Genomic DNA, 18,479 nt, shown 5'->3' with positions numbered 1-18,479 from the left:
TCTTTGCCCCTCCCCCTTTCATGCTCTGTCTCTGTCAAAAAATGAATAAACGTTAAAAAATAAATAAATAAATAGGGGCATCTGGGTGGCTCAGTCGGTTGAGCGTCCGACTTTGGCTCAGGTCATGATCTCACAGCTTGTAAGTTTGAGCCCCGCATCAGGCTCTCTGCTGAAAGCTTGAAGCCTGGAGCCTGCTTCGGATTCTGTGCCTCCCTCTCTCTCTGCCCCAACCCACTCGCATTCTGTCTGTGTTTTCTCTCAAAAATAAATAAACATTAAAAAAAATTTTTTTACATAAATAAATGCAAAAAAATTTTTTTAATTCATTAAATGTGACTATAGCCACTATATGGTTAAAAGGAAACTGCTGTACACAATGGATCCTTGCTGAAAACGGGTTAATTATGAACACGAGAAGCTTTCATATTCTGCTGAAGCTTCTGTTCAAATCTAATTTCTCAAAGTATATTGCTAGACGCTAATGAAAACCCAAAGAGACACACGCATTCAGGAGATGGATAGCCAATGAATTTTCTGTTGTTTTTATAGCGAACAACTTTTTTATATCCTAACATTTTTATGCCAGCTATGAAAAAGATAAATAAATATTTATGACATTCACTCAATTCCACAGTAACTACTAAGTTGCTCATGTTCTCACTCTGGTTTGAAATGTGCATATTTTAGAGGCTGGGAGTCAAGTCTCAACCCTAAACGAGAAAGCCACAGAACGCTGTCATTTACAGACCTTAAAACTACTCATTTGACTCACTACAGGGATTTGCCTTGGTCTCAGGATGTAACAAACTTAACCAAGGCAGCTGTAGATTCAAACACACGCAAACCTCCCTGCTGCCCAGCAAACAGATAACACCAGGATTGCCATGGACCCTGGTTTTGCTGAAGTTTCACACGTATCAGAAGCGTTTGATCAAGAACAACAGAAAAGATGACTGAGGAGACCCACAGAAATAAATGAGGACCGATTTCCACCATTCAACTATCTTGCAGAAACTTTCCTTTACCAAAAATGGCCCAATTTACCTGTTGGTATATTGACTGAAGTTCCCACTTGAGAGAGATCTATGTAGTCATAACATAATAATTATAAAGAATAGGCCAGAATCCACGAATGACTGGCTCATGAGTGAAAATGAGCCCACAGGCCAGATATATTAGACCACAAATGTCTCATTGTTGTTGCGTAACTGATTTAGTGGCACATTTTTAAACTGATGGATTTCACATTTAAAAAACAGATGTCTAGCTTTTCTTGAAAAAGCTGAAGACCTGGTTGCTTTGGTCCAGCATTCTCTTACTGCAACCATCGGCTAGAACTGAACAGTGGCTTACCCAGTGCCCCCCGACCCCTCCCCCTGGACTGTTTCACTCAGTAATGTCAACTACACTGCCTTCATAGGCACCTGAGCTCGTTGGTCTGGTCATAGGAGGCACCTGAAAGACCATTCAAATACACCACAGCTGACACACACCCTCATTTCACCTAAATAAATACAACCACTCTTCTCCTTGGACTGCTCCTTCACCCTGGGTAACAGAAGAATGGTGAGAACAGCCGAAAAGGCTACACAAAGGAAAGGCTGTTTTACCACCACCCACCCAACCACAATCTCAAGGCTACCAGGGACGCCATGAACTGGAGCACCTGGGGACGTTCACAGCCTCAGCTGCCCTGGCTCCCGCCACCTTGCCACTTTGTGATCCATTCACACCGACTTACTTATGGCTCCCCATACACAGAGGTGCCCATCTCTACCTTTATCTACCCCTGACCTAGAACATGCCTCCTTCCTGTCTGTTGATTTGTGTCTTCCCTGGTAGACTGTACACACCACAAGGACAACTACAGTTTCTGTCACATTCGCCCAACACAGTACCTGAAACATATTTACTACAAGAAAGATCCACTGGCAAAGTCCAACTCAACTTCAAATTACTTAGCTTAGATGCTGACCCTTCCCTACCCTGGCAGACTTCATCCCTCAACTAATATTACTTTTTTTTGTTGTACTGAGCCACCACGTTGCCATCTGTGTATTTGTGCTTCACAGACTAATCCTGGATCTTGAGAAGAAAGCCTACGTGTTTTATGGCTATATCCATGGAGCCCGCCATTGTGCCAGCACCCTGCAGGGGCTCAATGAATACTGAGTAAAATGGATGAAGGGATGGAACACGAAGTACTTCCTCATAAACCATCAGTCCGCATAATGGACACAGAGGTAACCATCATCCTCCTCGTCACCATCCCCTTCGTGGTCGTTATCACCCTTGCCACCAGCGCAGCATCTCCATTTGATAGGACAGCCAAGACCCACGGCACACAGCTTTTCGCAAGGGAGCCAAGGTCCAAATGCATGCCTCTGTGTCTCACACAGCCGAAGTGCAGCCAAGCGGGTGGAAAAGACCAGCACCCCAAGGGCTGTGAGTATTCTACGTGCTGCCACCTACTCTTTCACACCCTCCCGATTTCAAACCCAAATGAAACGACTGCTGGTTTAGATCACGTCCAAGACATAGCTGCCATCGTATCAGTAACCTGTAATGCACCTAGAAGAGAGCTAGCTGGGTAATGTATGCATAACTCAATTCTGGTAGTGACATGCTTGACGTCTTTACCCACAGCACATATCTCATATCTTCTTTCTCTGGAGTTTTCTGTAAGTTATGGATTAATAAACTTTCCCTAAGAATGCAGCCTTATTAATCTTGCAAAATACTCAGAAAAAGAAAATATTTTATTATGCCCATGTAAAGTGAATTATGATAAACAAAGTCCCATGTGTGCTGACAAGAAATAAAGTTGCTTTCTGCAGCAAATTGTATTTGTGATCCTGGTCGTTTCCTCTCCAGTCAGATGTGGAGTAAAAAAATAACCACCTGTATGTATCCTGCTCTATGAGGACAAGAGTGGCCATCAAGGTCACAGACAGATGTGACCCAATTTCTAAGGGGAGAAACAGAAAATTAGCACAGTTGGCCTTATTCAAGCCCCTCCTCTTAAAGCTGGAAAAAAAAAAAAAAGCAAAGGCAGAGAGAGAGGAGGTCTGTCATCATTCCGCTGTTCTCTTCATTATATTGAGGCAGTTCTTTCAAAGGCTAAAGCTGTGTGACCTCCTGGAATCTATCTCACTTGTCTGAAGGTAGAGGGGTGAGGGAGAGAGGAGCTACCATTTGTGGCATGTACATGCGCAGGCACCGGGCACTGCTCTAATTGTGCGGCCACATGTTCCTTAATGGACAAAACAGGCTTCTAAGAATTCAATTTTCAACTGAGGCTCCGAGAGTTAAGGGACTTGTCCATGGCCACAGACCTAGTTATTAGCCAAACCTTGGTTTGACCATCTGTAAAATGGGGATTGTAACACTCATCCTATCTATCTGATAAGATCAAAAGAGAAGAGAAGAAACCTGAATAGTTTGTGTGTGTGTTTACATGAAACGCTACAAAAATGTAAGATCACCGCAGCTGGAGTGCAGGTTCACCCGTGGACTTCTTCCTTCATTCCACCTAAATGTTGAGTACTTAAGTGCTTGAAGTAACCAAAGATTCAGACAGGAAGCGACATTCACTGTAAAGGGAAAAGCAGTGGCACCAGCTCCACTATGAACCCCTTGGCGAACCTGCAAGATGGGTGCCAGCTCTCCAACCTAAACAAAGTCTCCACATCTGTAGAACGAGCGTTCTGTTCTGCCAGGCTACAAAGGAATCCAGCTCCGGCATTGATTCCAGAAGAGCTGTGATGTTCACTACCCTAGAACTGTGCCTTATTGGGCCACATTTCCACTCCTTCTCCCTATACAGACCTCACAATCCCTCATCCAAATCTCCTGGGTCTGGTCTGTTCAGAGTGCAGATCTTATTTTGCATTTTAGAAAGGCAGCATATACTATGTCATACACTTACACTTATTTGTATTGTCTCTGGCTAGGGCTCCCCACCCCCACAAATTCATTAATACTTCTCAAGCCATATGTATGACTATTCATACTCAGAGGGACCAATAAAGATTATAAGTAGCTCATGTCAGATCAGATCAGGTTTTGCCACTAAATGAATGATAAAACTATTCTGACTTTTCAGAGCATTCTAGATTTGGGAATTGCAGAAAAGGGACTATATGGCCCTACTGTTACTGTTCTACTCACCAGGGCAGGCACTCATCACTGACAAGGCTCCACCTGGCAAGACAGAGATTGAATGCCAGTGGCTACTCTCAACATTCTGCAAGGAAGGTGGGATGGGACGGCGGGGTAGGGAAGCTAGGGGAAGAACGAGGGTTTCACTTCGCTGTTCTTGAGCTCTGCAATATCAGTAAATACTTTTGTAAGAGACTAATTTTTCTGGCATATGAACTAGTCCTTTGCCTGCTTTTCTCTGATCCACTCCTGGCCCCTTCCCCTGCTCTGCTGGGTGTGGCAGGAAGCCTGTCCCAAGCACATTTCCCAGGCTCCCTTGACAACTGACTTTCAGTGAGGTTCACTTAATGGGAAAGCCTGGCAGGAGAGAGGAAGTTGGAGGAGAAACTAGGGTATCTGTCTCCCTCTCTCACTCACTTCCTGCTTCAAGGTGGCATACCTGGAAGTGGCCCAGTCTCCTCTATGGTTCCAGCCCATTCCCGTGTGGGACCTATTCCCACCATGCAGCCTCTGCTGTTTCCAGCAGCCACGGATCCTGGGCTCCAGCAACAATGCACCTTCCCTTTGTGCCTGCAGATCTAGAAGCAGCTTCTAGGGGCGCCTGGGTGGCTCAGTCAGTTAAGCGTCCGACTTCGGCTCAGGTCACGATCTCACGGTCCATGAGCTCGAGCCCCGCATCGGGCTCTGTGCTGACAGCTCAGAGCCTGGAGCCTGTTTCAGATTCTGTGTGTCCCTCTCTCTCTGACCCTCCCCCGTTCATGCTCTGTCTCTCTCTGTCTCAAAAATAAATAAACGTTAAAAAAAAAATTTAGAAGCAGCTTCTAGTCTTTGTGCTTTGCTTCTTTGTCACAGTTTCAGCTCTGCCAACACATTTTTCACTATATGAAATTTTTCCTATTTAGTTTCCTGTATTAAATTCTTTCTGCTAAGGTACCTGGCATGTGCCTCCTGACGAAGTGATCACTGACACAGTGCATACTGTCACCATTAATAAGTTCTGCTTATCCTGGAGATGCGGCTGCTGCAGTTTTGGGTGTGTCCAGGGACAGTCCACAGAGACGCTCTTCACCCCTGACACACACTGGTTGGCAGAGTTTCAATCTTTATGCTATAATTTTACTTGGTTTTTGTTTGGCAAAAATATGTATTAGATTTTATTTATCTTTTGTGTTTTTTTAAATTCCAGTTAACATACAGTATAATATTAGTTTCAGGTGCACAATGTAGTGATTCAACTGTTCTATACAACACCTGATTCTCATCATAACAAAATGCAATTCTTAATCTCCATCACCTGTTCAACCCACTCCCCTCCCCCCATCCACCTCCCCTCTGGTAACCATCAGTTTGTCCTCTATAGTTAACAGTCTGTTTCTTGGTTTGCCTCTCTCTCTTTTTTCCCTTTGCTCATTTGTTTTGTTTCTTTCTTTTTTAAATGTACATCCAAGTTAGGTAGCATATAGTGCAATAATGATTTCAGGAGGAGAATGCAATGATTCATCCCCTACATATAACACCCAGTGCTCATCCCAGCAAGTGTCTTCCTTAATGCCTCTTGCCCTTTTAGTCCATGCTCCCCTCCCACAACCCCTCCAGCAACTGTCAGTTTGTTCTCTGTATTTAAGAGTCTCTTATGTTTTGTCCCCCTCCCTATTTTTATATTACTTTTGCTTCCCTTATGTTCATCTGTTCTGTATCTTAAATTCCACATGAGTGAAGTCATACGATATTTGTCTTTAATTTCACTTAGCATAATATACTCTAGTTTCATCCACATTGTTGCAAATGACAAGATTTCATTCATTTTGATTGCTGAGTAATACTCAGCAATATATATACCACATCTTCTTTATACATTCACCAGTCTATGGACATTTGGGCTCTTTCCATAGTTTGGCTATTATCGATAGCACTGCTATAAACATTGGGGTGCACGTGCCCCTTTGAAACAGCATACCTATATCCTTTGGATAAATAACCTAGTAGTCCAATTGCTGGGTTGTAATAGGATAGTTCTATTTTTAATTTTTTGATGAACCTCCATACTATTTTCTGGAATCTCTGCACCAGTTTGCATTCCCACCAGCAGTTAAGCTGTAATTTTAAATCAGCTGCAGATAACCCATGAAGCGAACAATCACCCACGGTAACCTATGTTATTACCATGGGATCTGATAAGGAACTACAAAGTCCACCTCATGACTGCTCCCCAAATATTTCCTCAACTGAAACAATGTGTGAGAGAGTGAGTAAAGCACATTCTAGCAACTGTGCAAAATCCCACTGCAAACTTTGAAGTTGAGAGCCCTTTTGTTGTTGTTGATTTCATGCAACTCCCTTGATCTGATGAAACCAGAAGGACAGAAAAAAAAAAAAAAAGGAAAGGAAAGAAGGGAGAGAGAGAGGGCAGTACAGGAAAGGCACAGTTTGCGAGTAAAAGGAGACAACAGAAACATTTGTAATGACAGCAGAAGGCCCTTATTTTGTTCTCGAAGATTCAAAATAGTTCACTAATGGGACAGGACACTCTTCCCTCTACTGCAAAGGAACTATGGTAGACATTAAAAACTAGAAGTAGTAAAAATTTAAGGTGAACTTTCTTGAAAAGCCAAGCATATGAGGCATGAAAGACACGTCAACAGTGTCCTTGAGAAATTCTCAACCTTCAGAGGAACCCAGAGAAACAGACAAGGAGCAGAACAATTGAAGATGTAATGAAGGATGGTGTTTAGTAGAGTCTGGGGCTCAAGATGCCTGAGAAAGATACACATGCCTGGGGAAGCAGGCAGAGGGAAGCATCAAACGTAGTTGAGCCTATGTTGTAAGATCTGTATTTTTTAGAAGAGGGCAATGTCAGTCCATTCTCCCAACCCCCTTCCTCCTAGCCATGTTGATTTATGACTACTGGAATTAAGACTTCCTTTACCACTGATACGTTTGGAGCAGTCAAATGTATACAGAATGGTATCTGAACTCACTCATAATGGACCCATGGATATCAAAGAGGAAATACAGTGTTATCAGGGTAACCAAGTGGTCAGCTTCTCCTTCCCTTAATTTTGCTTTTATGACACATTCTCTTTTATATCAACCTATAATTACCACAGCACATATTAGCTTCACTCCAGAAAACACAATGCAACATGATGACAGGATGTGAGAGAAAGGAGAAAGAGGTACCACACTCAGCAAGGGAAGAAGAAGAATTTGAAATTTTATCCACATCAATGTCGTAGAGGTAACTTCTGGAGAGAAATGGGTATCTCCACTAGGTCCTAAAACATACATAATATTTGAATGGGAAAAAAATGAGTGGGAGTGGGCTGATCAAAGAATTAATAACCTAAGGAATTCCAGAAAAAGAGACATACAAACAACAACGAAGAGAGGCAGACAGAAAAGGATAGCAATCAGCAGGTAAGCATCAGGGCCATAGGTAGACATCTCTCCTGTTGTCCCCATTTTTGCAGATATAAGTTATAATTTCTACGCAGAATAGTGATTGCTCAAATAAAAAATGCTTGAGTATTTCACTGTATTATCATCATAATATATCTGAGAATCTTAAGTCAAGATGGTGAGGAAGAAAGAACACCGACATGGGTACCAGAAGATCTGGATCTCTATCCCAGCTCACCTTGATGACTGGACACATCTTCTCATTTCCCTGTAGCTGTGGCTGCTCATCTGAAGGTTGCAGTAACATTCACTGACCTGAGATGCACCTAGAAAGTAGAACCAGACTGTAGCTATCGGCCATAATTTGGCACTCAGGCAACTAGAAGACGACGGCCGGTCTGAAATGCCAGACTAGTGTATCAGGAGCCAGACTCTGGCCCCCAGCCCCTAGATCATGTTAGTCATGCTAGACAGAGTGCTACCCCGGAAAGGACTTTGCCATCCCCTCACACTCCAGGGGGAAAACAGACATCTTTCAAAGATCTGTGCTATTTGAACAAGGGGACTGGTTGCTACTTGGCTTGATCGAGTCCTAGGAAGCCCCATTCCTCACTTTTACATCTCCACTGGGCCACAGGACATCCCCTTGCCAGTCAGTCTGTGAAGGAGGGTGGTGACCCTGTCAAGGGCGGTGCTAAGCTTCCCACAGCCCTTTCCTTGAAGCTGTTCTGGGTATCAAATGAAAGCACATAACTCACCTAGTACTTTGTGAGCATTCTATGAGCACCAGTTTTTCTCCTCCCATCCTAATGCCCCACCATCCAGAGGAAGAAATACAGGTGGACTATGATGAAAACATATAATTAGAAAATGTAATTTTTAGAGACAGCATTTACAATGGCAACTACAAAAATATAAAGCACCCAAAAATAAATCTAACAAGAGGTGAGATACCTTTATGAAGAAAATTACAATCTGTATTGAAAGACATTAATAGCTAAATAAATGGAGAGGGGTAGCATATGTATGGGTAGAAGGGCTCAATACCATAATGATATCATCTCCCTGAATTAATCTATAAATTCATTGTAACTCCAATGAAATCTCAAGAGTATTTTTGTGTAACTTTAAAAACTAAGTATAAAATGTATATGGAAGACAAAAAGCCAAAAAAAAAAAAAAAAAAAAGCCAAAACACTGGTGAAAAAGGACATTGTAAGGATTTGTCCTGCCAAATGTCAAGGATTATTATAAAGCTTTAATAATAAGCTATAAAATAATAAAAGAAATGTAATCTAGGCAAAAGAGTAGACAAACTATATGCCTGAGGGCGCCTAGCTGGCTTAGTTGGTAGAGCATGCAACTCTTGGTATCAGGGGGGTTGTAAGTTTGAGCCCCACACTGGGTGTAGAGATTACTTAAAAATAAAATCTTAAAAAATATATATACATACACACACACACACACACGCACACAAACGCATCTAGAAAATGATCTTAAGTGCCAAGATGACTTTTTTCCACATGGAGGAAAATTAAAAATAAAATAAATTCCTACCTCACCACACACACACACACACACACACACACACACACACACTCCACATGGATTATAGAACTTAAATGTGAAAGACAAAACAATAAAACTTTTAGGAGATAATAAAGGACAGTATCTTTAGGACATCAGAGTAAAAAAAAAGAGTTTCTTAAACATGACATAAGAAGTACTAACCATAAAAGAAAAGATTGATAAATTCAACTACATTAAAATTACTAAGATAGCAGAAGGTTGGCAAGAATCCAACTTCTATGTGGTCTATAAATCTATTCATCTTCCCAAAGGAATAAATTACAGTAACCTTTTTGCATTCACTACATTCTAACAATACACACCCATAGCTTAGATTCAGCATATGGCTGGCCCATCTTTGACTTCATCCACAATTGGATTACCGGAACTTCTGGTTTAATTTTAATGTTTGAATGGTTGTGTTTTATACTGAGAACTTCTGTGAGCATGCATATGATACTGCTCAGAGTAAGTCCTCCAATCTCAGACAAGCACGATCGTGTGCCATCATCACAGTGCATGGGCACCCGTAGGCACTCACGAGGGAATGGCAGTGCATGGCATCTCTTCCTCACCCTGTGTACACTGTATGCATTGCCGATGGTCAGTCATACCCAAGGCTGACTCTCACTGTGCTATCTCCTGGACTTTACTGTTACTCCCCAAACTGCTCGTTGAAACCTGTACTGGCAAAATCAAAGAGAAAATCAGAGGGGTAGACTCTCAGCCATGATCAACATAAACCTCATGGGAAAAGCTAACTTACTATCTCCCACATAACCATGATCTCCCCCAGTGAGCCTACAAGTTTTCCACTTTCTCTTTCCATTCTTTCTACCATGCATCCCTCAGCAATGTAGTAGCGTTTACTGTACATGTTGACATGTATATAGTAATACATGAATACAGGCTAGGATAACATAAGAAGGAAAATGTCTCCCAAATATGACATGTGTTTCAGATGGAGCTTTTCCAAGAAGATGTCCCTCACATACACCAAGAGAGATGCTTGCATTGGCATGACTGTGCCTAATTGTCACACCCTGTTATTGACAGTAAATTATTTCTTGGGGCCCTAAGGATAAACCTTCAAAGTATGTAGTGTCTGGGTACCGAGTAATTAATTACATTGTAATTTACAAATATCCTTTTTGATTGAAAACACTTGTAGTTATTTTTCTTCTAATGAAGTGGACAGCTTTACTGAATCAATAGGGCAGATTTGGGTAAGTAGTTATTATTGATTCCAAACGATGTCAAGAAAACACAAAAATGACTTTTAGTCGGGGCACCTGGGTAGCTCGGTTGGTTGAGCACCCAACTCTTGATTTCCTCTCAGGTCATGATCCAGGGTCGTGGAATCTAGCCCCACTTCAGGCTTCATGCTGAGCATGGAACCTGCTTCAGATTCTCTCTTTCTCTCTCCTCCACTGTTCATCTCCCCTGCTGGCTCACTCATTCACTCACTCACGCACTCACTCTCTCTCTGTCTCTCTCTAAAATAAAAATAATCAAGAAATGACTTTCAGTTGATGACAGTTACTATTCAATTACAGATCCAGTTTACAAGACAAAAAACTATATTGTCAAGATCAGTGAACAAAGGAAATTCAATACTGTCAATACAAAACCATTACTTCACCCCAATCTTTGTATGCACATGAACTTAATGTACTACGAGAATGCACACAATTCAATTCAGCAGAAATTAATTGAACATCTACTATATTCCAGACACTGTTGTTAAAAGGAGAAGCCACATTTCCTTCTTTGAGAAGCTTGTAAATGTCCTTTATTCACGGAAAATTCCTAGACAAATCAGCTCTTTCTTATTATCTCTATAGTGACCAGCTAGAAATCGGGTAAGAATTCAATGGAATTTTTTCTTCCCAAAAGAACATTCAAAATAATTATATGAAATGATAAACACCAAATTTAGGGCAGTTACCTCTGGCTGAAAGAAAGAGATATGACCAGGAAAAGGTTACTAGGAGGCTTCAACCTCATTTGCGTGGGTTTATTTCTTAAGCTGAGTGGTGAGTACAAGTGCTTTCGCTATCCTGTTACTTCCACTTCGTCTTAGGTCTTATATATATATACTATACTACATTTCAAATCATACATATTGCTCTCATGATAAAATTAACCCCTCTTCTTAAAACCCATTAAGTGATTACCTACAAACATGTTCCCTGGTCTATCTCATAAGACTGAAAAGGGCTCCTTGAAATCAGAGGTACTATGGCAAGCAAACTGAGACCTTAATAAGTTAAATGACTTTTTTTTTTCTTTTTTTTTTTTACTGGAGGAAACCTCTGACGCTTTACTATGTCAGTAAATACCATGTCTTAAGAAGAGTAAGATATATAATTCAGTGATTTTCAAACATCTTGGGGCATGGGACATTTTTCTCTCTGAATGTTCTTTCTTTTGAAATACTCATAACCATCTTGGGGAACACTAATGTTCCCTGGAACACGATCTTGAAAATGCTCTATAAAGTAATCCATTTCAGCCACATATTGTACATTACAGCCACAGCGAACTATGCCTATCTCCAAGCCAATGATGAACCTTCATGCCCACCTGTCTTTGCCCACACAGTTCTCCCAGTTTGGATGCCTTCAAGCCCTGAAAAACTCCTGGTCAAACTTCAGCTTCCAGATGAAATGCAATCTCTTCTTTGAAGCCTTCCCCACTCTTTCCTTTCTTCAGATATAATAAATTACTTTTCTGGATGCTTTCAGTGCCACGCAGATATTTTCTGTACCATATCTCACCCTGCGTCAATTATTTATGCATGAGGCAGGATGCCTAGATGACAGAGGCTGTACCCCTGCATCTCGATACTGTTCACAACGCTGAGCACAGAGTCAGGGCCAGACACAAAGTAGGCGCTCAGGCAATATGTGTTAAATGGACACAGAAGTGGTGCCTATGTGGGTGACCTGAGTCAATTTCCCAGATACTCTCCAGGCTTATTTGTTAACTTTTCAGTCTTTACTAGCAAATGTGACACTAACAAGAGTAGATATATTGGATACAAAGACTGAAAAAGAGACAAACTGAGACAAAAGAGGGGGAAAGGATGGCTTAACTGACGGATGGTGAACCAGCAGATTACCAGGGTCTAGTCAAGAAACAGAGAACCAGCAGATTACCAGGGTCTAGTCAAGAAACAGAGAGGCACCTAGGGGTGCCTAGGTGGCTCAGCTGGTTGACCGTTCGACTTTGGCTCAGGTCATGATCTCATGATTTGTGGGTTCGAGCCCCGCATGAGGCCCTCTGCTGACAATTCAGAGCCTGGAGCCTGCTTTGGATTCTGTGTCTCACTCTCTCTCCATCCCTACCCTGCTCTCTCTCCCCTCAAAAAAATAAACATTAAAAAAAAGAAGAAGAAGAAACAGAGACTAACCAACAGAGAGAGTCAAATTGCTATGAAGCTCAGAGCTTATACACGGGGTTGGTCATTTTGCAGATGCACTGTAGGTGGTCGACACTGACTTGAAGTCACCCTGAACTGTCACATCTATCTGTGAGGGCACTCCTCTCATTTTTATCCCCTAAGCTAAACAGCCCATCTTGGCCATCACAAAATCTGTATCATTTTAGCTATGAGTTGTTCTATTCAGCAGAATTGTATTTCTGTTTTCCTTTCTCTTTATGAGCATCCCCCACTGGCATTGCAGATTGGTTATACATCGGGTTCAAATAAAAAAAATAATAATAATAAAAGCAAGCCAGCAATTTCTCTCCAATAGAATATGCTGCATATTTCATGAAATAGAAGCCAGAGGAGTTTTATGATTCCTGAACCAAAACCTTTCCATATCTGAAAACTAAATGGAAGAAAAATACAAAGAGCATCTCACAGAAAAAGAAACCCAATCATTTGCTCTCCAACCTAAGCAAAGTGTTGAAGTCATTAATCGACTTGTGTGTGTGTATGTGTTTCATCATGGACTCATATCCTGCTAATATGCATTTCATAGATTGAGTTCAGTGCTAGTTTCCATGAACATGAATGTACTTACAGAAAAGGGGTTTTCTTTTCTTTTCCTAAGAACACTTTTTTTTTTTTTTTTTTTTTTTTTTTTTTTTTTAGAACAGAACATCTGACTGGCTCCTGCTCTTAGTCTTGCAATATCTCCCCTCCACTCAATTTTTATTTATATTTCAGGTCACTTCTCTATCCTGGTATAGAAGACATTCTGGTCTAGAAAAAAGAGCACTGGACAAGGAGTCTAAGAATTCTGGGTTCCAATGGTGTCTCTCAGCTGTAAAGTTGTGTGTTTCCTCCAACCTGATTCATTTTCCAATCTGTAAACAGGGAGACTTCACTATTCCACTACTAGAATCCAATCAAGCAAATAGTCACTTTATTTTCCTCAAAACAATTGCTGAAAAGTACAGTGCCATGGAGGTTTTAGCATGTTATGTGTACTTCACAATTCCCTTCAATTTCTAATAAGCTAAACAAAACAACTTTTGCCTGGAATCCTAAACTGTATCTCTTCCTCCCCATCTCCTGGTTAGGAAAAGGAAAAAAACAACAAACAATGGACACTGTTAGAATACTTAAGCCTCAGGACACTGGTAACAGAGAACTTTTCATTATCAAAGGGGAGAATTTGGATCTTATTTGAAGGATAACATTAACAGCTAAGTAACATTACATGCTAACTATTGTTCCAAGCACTTGGGTGTCAATTTCCATAATCTTCACAACAATCTTGGGTAGCAGGTCTGTTATTTTGTAAAGAAAACAGAAGTATAGAGAGGTTAGAGAAGTCAGTCAAGGCCACCAGCTGGCAGGGCTGGAGGAACTGGGGACTGAACCCCGGTAGTCTTAGCACCCAAGTCCAGACTTCCACCCACCTGTTATACCACCTTTTAATGTTATAAATCTCTGCTTATCACAGCTGGTAACAGACAACAGCAGTAATGCTATCTCTGTGTACCTGCTTACTGAATATTTTAACAGCGCAAACGGATGTCAACATACTGACCAAAACTCTCATCAAGTCGCAAGTGTTCAAAACATCGACCATCAGCCCAATGCCCTGTTGACAACAGAGCAACACTCACTTTATGTTCTCAACATCTGACACTCGGAAAAACACGCAGCTTGCTTCTACAGAAAGTCTATTCCATTATTCCCTCTTAAGTTTTACAACCACTGTGAAAGACAGCTGGGACTGCCTCTCCACTCAGAGACAGCATAACACAGTGGTCAGGGCAGACCCTGGGACCAGGATGCTTGGATTTACTTTTTTTTTTTTTTAAGTTTATTTACTTATTTAGAGGGAGAAAGAGAGTGCAAGCTGGGGAGCGGCAGACAGAGAGGGAGAGAGAGAATCCCAATGCTGTTGGCGTGTGGCCCAACATGGCAGCTGAAGCCAGGAACCAGGAGATCATGACCTGAGCAGAAGTCAAGAGTCAGAGGCTTAACCAACTGAGCCACCCAGGCATCCCCAGAACTCTTGGATTTAAATCTCTAGTTCTGTACCTTATTTGTTGTGTGACCTTGGACCAGTTACCAACTCTCTGTGTGCTCCCCCCCACCATTTCCTTATCAATCAAATGGGAATGAGAATATAGCTATTCACTTCCTAGGGTTAAAGATTAAATAAAGGAATGCATGCAAAGTACTTCAAAGGGTACCTGAGTCTTAGTAAGTGCTCCAAAAGAGCAATTATTCTTATTATTTTTATTAATAAGACAGGTGACTTGCCCAACATCACAAAGTCAGAAAGTGCGTGGATTGGACCTTGGCCTTCTAATTCCAAAGATTATCCTATCTTCTTAGCAGGACTGCATGCTAGTTACCGTCCTCGTGAAATCCTGTTACATGCCAAAGCACCCAATTGGGGCAGTTTTCTCTAAAAAATTGCTCAAAGATCACATAGGTAATCTGCAGTATTGTCCTCATTTTGCAAATGACAAAACTGAGGCTCTGAGAGGTCATGTGACCTAGCCTCAATTCCTTAACTCAACCAGTGCACATTCTTTGCCACAGTAAGCCCTCAACAACGATCGGAAGTTCCTGACAACAGCCTTCCATGTAGGCAATTTTTTAAAGTGCCATCCAAAAGACATAAACTGTGATTTTCTTGCTTTGTTAGCTTTATTAGTTTGAGAGAGGGATTAAATTCCTACAAAAACAAAATGTTTGACTTGAGTGAATTATCAAAATGAAATGCTGCTTCCATTAGATGCTTCATCTGCCTGCAGGGTGGCCCCAGGCACCGGAAATCCACCAAATGCAATTTTTAAGAAGGGTACTATCAGGTACCAAAGCCATACACCCACCCACTGAAGGGAAATTACTTTGGAAGGCAAAGGGGAGTGAAGCAGCATATTCCTCTGGGGCCTGGGGAGAACCAGAACAATAAGCGATAGCATCTCTTCCCCGCAGCCTCCCACAATGGTGTATCTTACAACCGAAACATACTGTGGAACAGCTTGTGAGAGGAGCTTCACCAACAATAAGTAATTTTTATTCAGATTTTATTGTTGAATACAATGAACATGATTAAATGTTTCAGATATGCCTATTCAGACCTTAAGCAAACCACCAAGAAAAAAAAAACTACTAAAAATCATCTTCTAAATCTGCTTTAGGAAGAGATTTTAATTGCCAACTTGATGCTTAGAACCGAATTCCCACTGGAGAGCTGCACTGCTCCCAAGAAGACAGTAACACACGTTTGCACTGCCCACCTCGGCCTCTGCTCTCATCCCTGCTGATGCCCTTAGCGTCGCCAAATAGTTACAATGTCAGTCTTTCAAGTCACTGCATTTTGAACTTCCGAAACCTTTACGAGGGCCTCTGTGTATGGAAAAGAACAATAGCGCTTCAAAAGCCATGTCTGTGCGTTCTTCAATACTCCATTTGAATGCTGGGGTTTCAATCAAGGACATCAGCAGACAATTTCTGATTGCTTAGAAGTTGACTTTTATACGGCTTTGATTAGGTTGCCCTTCTCAATAGGAAATCAAGAAAATCTTTGATCCCTTTCAAATTCCAGAATTGTCACCAAGCCTTGTCAGGATAGGAAGTGAAAGAGATGGGGGAGGGGGGTGTTGTGGAGTGTTCGTTCCTACTCCAGCCCAGCTCTCCATCTCTGGCCCCTGAACATCTCCTTGCCCGTGCAATTCAGGGTTCCATCCAGAATCACTCATCATTGAGATAATAAAAACAATGGGTGCTAATTCAGGGGGTGGGGATGGTTTACAATTTTATGGATTTCCTGAAGACCTATAATTGGCACATAAATGTACAAGCGTGAACCGGATAATTAGGGGGTTCTGAACGCAAGCCACCTTTAATTTATATGATTACTTGAAAACATGTTAACTGTTGTGAAGTGTCAGAGGAACCCCCACAAGGCCTTTATTCGAAACTATCAACACTGCGAAAGTGCGTACAACTGGCCAGCAGGAAGGGGGGGGGGGGGAGACGCGAGAGCTGATCCTCGCTCGGGTCCCGGTGACTCGCTGGAGCTTCATATTAGCACCCACCTCGGAGGACTTGCTAGCCGGACCGCCCGCCCAGCTCCCGGGCAGCAAAAGACGCACTCGATTCCGCAAGCTTTCCACTTGCCGATTTTTCGAAGGATCTAAGCCCAGGCGTGCGCAGGCCTCCAAATGCACAGGCAGGCACCGACCCACGCCAGCACGCAGCCAAGCTCGCAGACACTCGCGGGAGCGCACAGATGCCCGCGCCGGGGCGCTCTCCGCTCCGAACGCCGCCGAGCCTCCGGCGACAGCCGGAGCACGGTCGCCGAGCACCCCCGGCCTCCCAACCCCCACCCCATTCCTTCAGACTCTCCCTGCCCAGGCGGAAGTGCCCAGGCCGACCCCCAACAATGAGGACTTGTGCGATGCAGTTGGGGGGAGGCGGGTAATTTAGAGTGAAACATACACAATCTGGCGGGTTCGGGAGAGACCAAGGCAGGAGCCAAGTGGCATCAGCCTCTGCAGGCAGCTTTCCCTCGTGCCCACCCACTCTTCCCCCACCCCCCGCCCTGGTCACCAGCACCACCATCAAGGGGGGATAAAAAGGCGCTTTAAAAAGTGCGGAGAAAAGACGCGCCCTCCCACCAGGGGTCACAATAATACTCCGCGGGACGCAACCAGCCGGGGAAGGAGAGTCCAGGCTACAGCAACCACCTCCGTTTTGAAATTTACTTTGTACGCTCATCCCAAGACGCCTTTCCGACGCGCGACACAATCTCCCCCCATCTCGGACTCCAGATCCAGGTTCTCTCCGCGGCTGAGCCCTCCTGTTAGGGCTTCTTTGTGAGCCAAACCACGGCGATTTTAAAGTTTCCCCGTAGGAAAACAAACAAACCCTGAGCTCTGCTTCCCAGGCACAGCGTGGAGTCCTGAGCAGAAACCAAGAGCGGCGGGCTGGGGAGAAGAGCTATCAGGGTGGCGGGGAGCCTGGGGAGCGGGACGCAGCGGCGGAGAACGGAGTCGACGGAGGACCCAGGAAGGGCTGGGATAGGGAAGACGCAGGGCCCAGCTCTGAAGGTGTCTGCGAACGGGGCAAGGGTTAGAGGGAGAGACCCACTTGTTCGACAGGTCGCGGCAGAGCCACAGCTCAGCCGAGCAGTAGGGGAAGAGGGTCCGGCCCTGGGACGCCGCTAGCGACGCAGAGAGAAGGGATAGGAAGCACCGGGCAGGTTTTGGAGTGGGCGAAGGAGGGCTCGTGGGTGGAAAGAGCCGGGACCGCAGCAGTGAGGAGGGAGCAGGGGGTCTCCGAGAGACACAAGTGTTGGGCTGAGGCCGTCTGGAGAAAGGCCGCGCGCGGTCACAAGTAGGGAGGCTGGGGTTGGTGAGGGAGAGCCAGAAGGAAGGAGCAGAGGTCGCCCCTTGTCCCCCAGCAAGAGGAGGGAGCCAGCGGAAAACTGCAGTCTCCATCCCCTCCGCACCCCCAGCCAAACTCCCGCGACGGGCGTCCCAGGAGCCCTCCTCCGCGCCCGGGGCGCCAGCGGAGCCGTCCGGGCGCCCTGTCCCTCCCGGCATCTGCCCGCTTTGAACTCGGGGCTGGGCTTGCCCCCCGCCTCGCCTCACCTCGGCTGGCCGAGAGCATCCTCCTCCGTTGCCGCAGCCGCCCAAGAAGCGGCTCCCCATGCCCGGCGGGCCGCGGCACTCAGGCGCGCTCTCCAGCCCGGGGAAGCCCCGGCGAGCGCCGCTCTGGGTCCATCCTCCCCGGGAGCCACGGGCCCGCGTCAGCGCAGGGGGAGGAGACCGCCCCGCGCGCCGCCCCGCCTCCTCCCGCGGCCCGCGCCCCGCCCGCCCTCGCGCCCGCCCGGCGCCCCGCGGCGCCGCTCACCTGCCGG

The 18,479-nt window shown here is 44.2% G+C and overlaps 1 protein-coding gene across 2 annotated transcripts in view; it reads right to left on the bottom strand.

Annotated features, from left to right (window-relative positions):
* DAB1 (DAB adaptor protein 1) overlaps nucleotides 1–18,364 on the bottom strand; it is a 406,172-nt gene extending 387,808 nt beyond the window's left edge. For both annotated transcript variants that reach the window (XM_049617084.1, XM_049617083.1), the window contains exon 1: nucleotides 18,211–18,364. The gene's annotated coding sequence lies outside the window, so the exon portion shown is untranslated. The remainder of the gene's footprint in view (nucleotides 1–18,210) is intronic.
* Nucleotides 18,365–18,479: the final 115 nt, after the last annotated feature.

This window comes from Panthera uncia (assembly GCF_023721935.1).
Source record: "Panthera uncia isolate 11264 chromosome C1 unlocalized genomic scaffold, Puncia_PCG_1.0 HiC_scaffold_4, whole genome shotgun sequence".
Classification (NCBI taxonomy): Eukaryota; Metazoa; Chordata; class Mammalia; order Carnivora; family Felidae; genus Panthera; species Panthera uncia.
The sequence above is the reverse complement of the archived record's forward strand: the minus strand, read 5'-3'. Positions and strand labels throughout refer to the sequence as shown.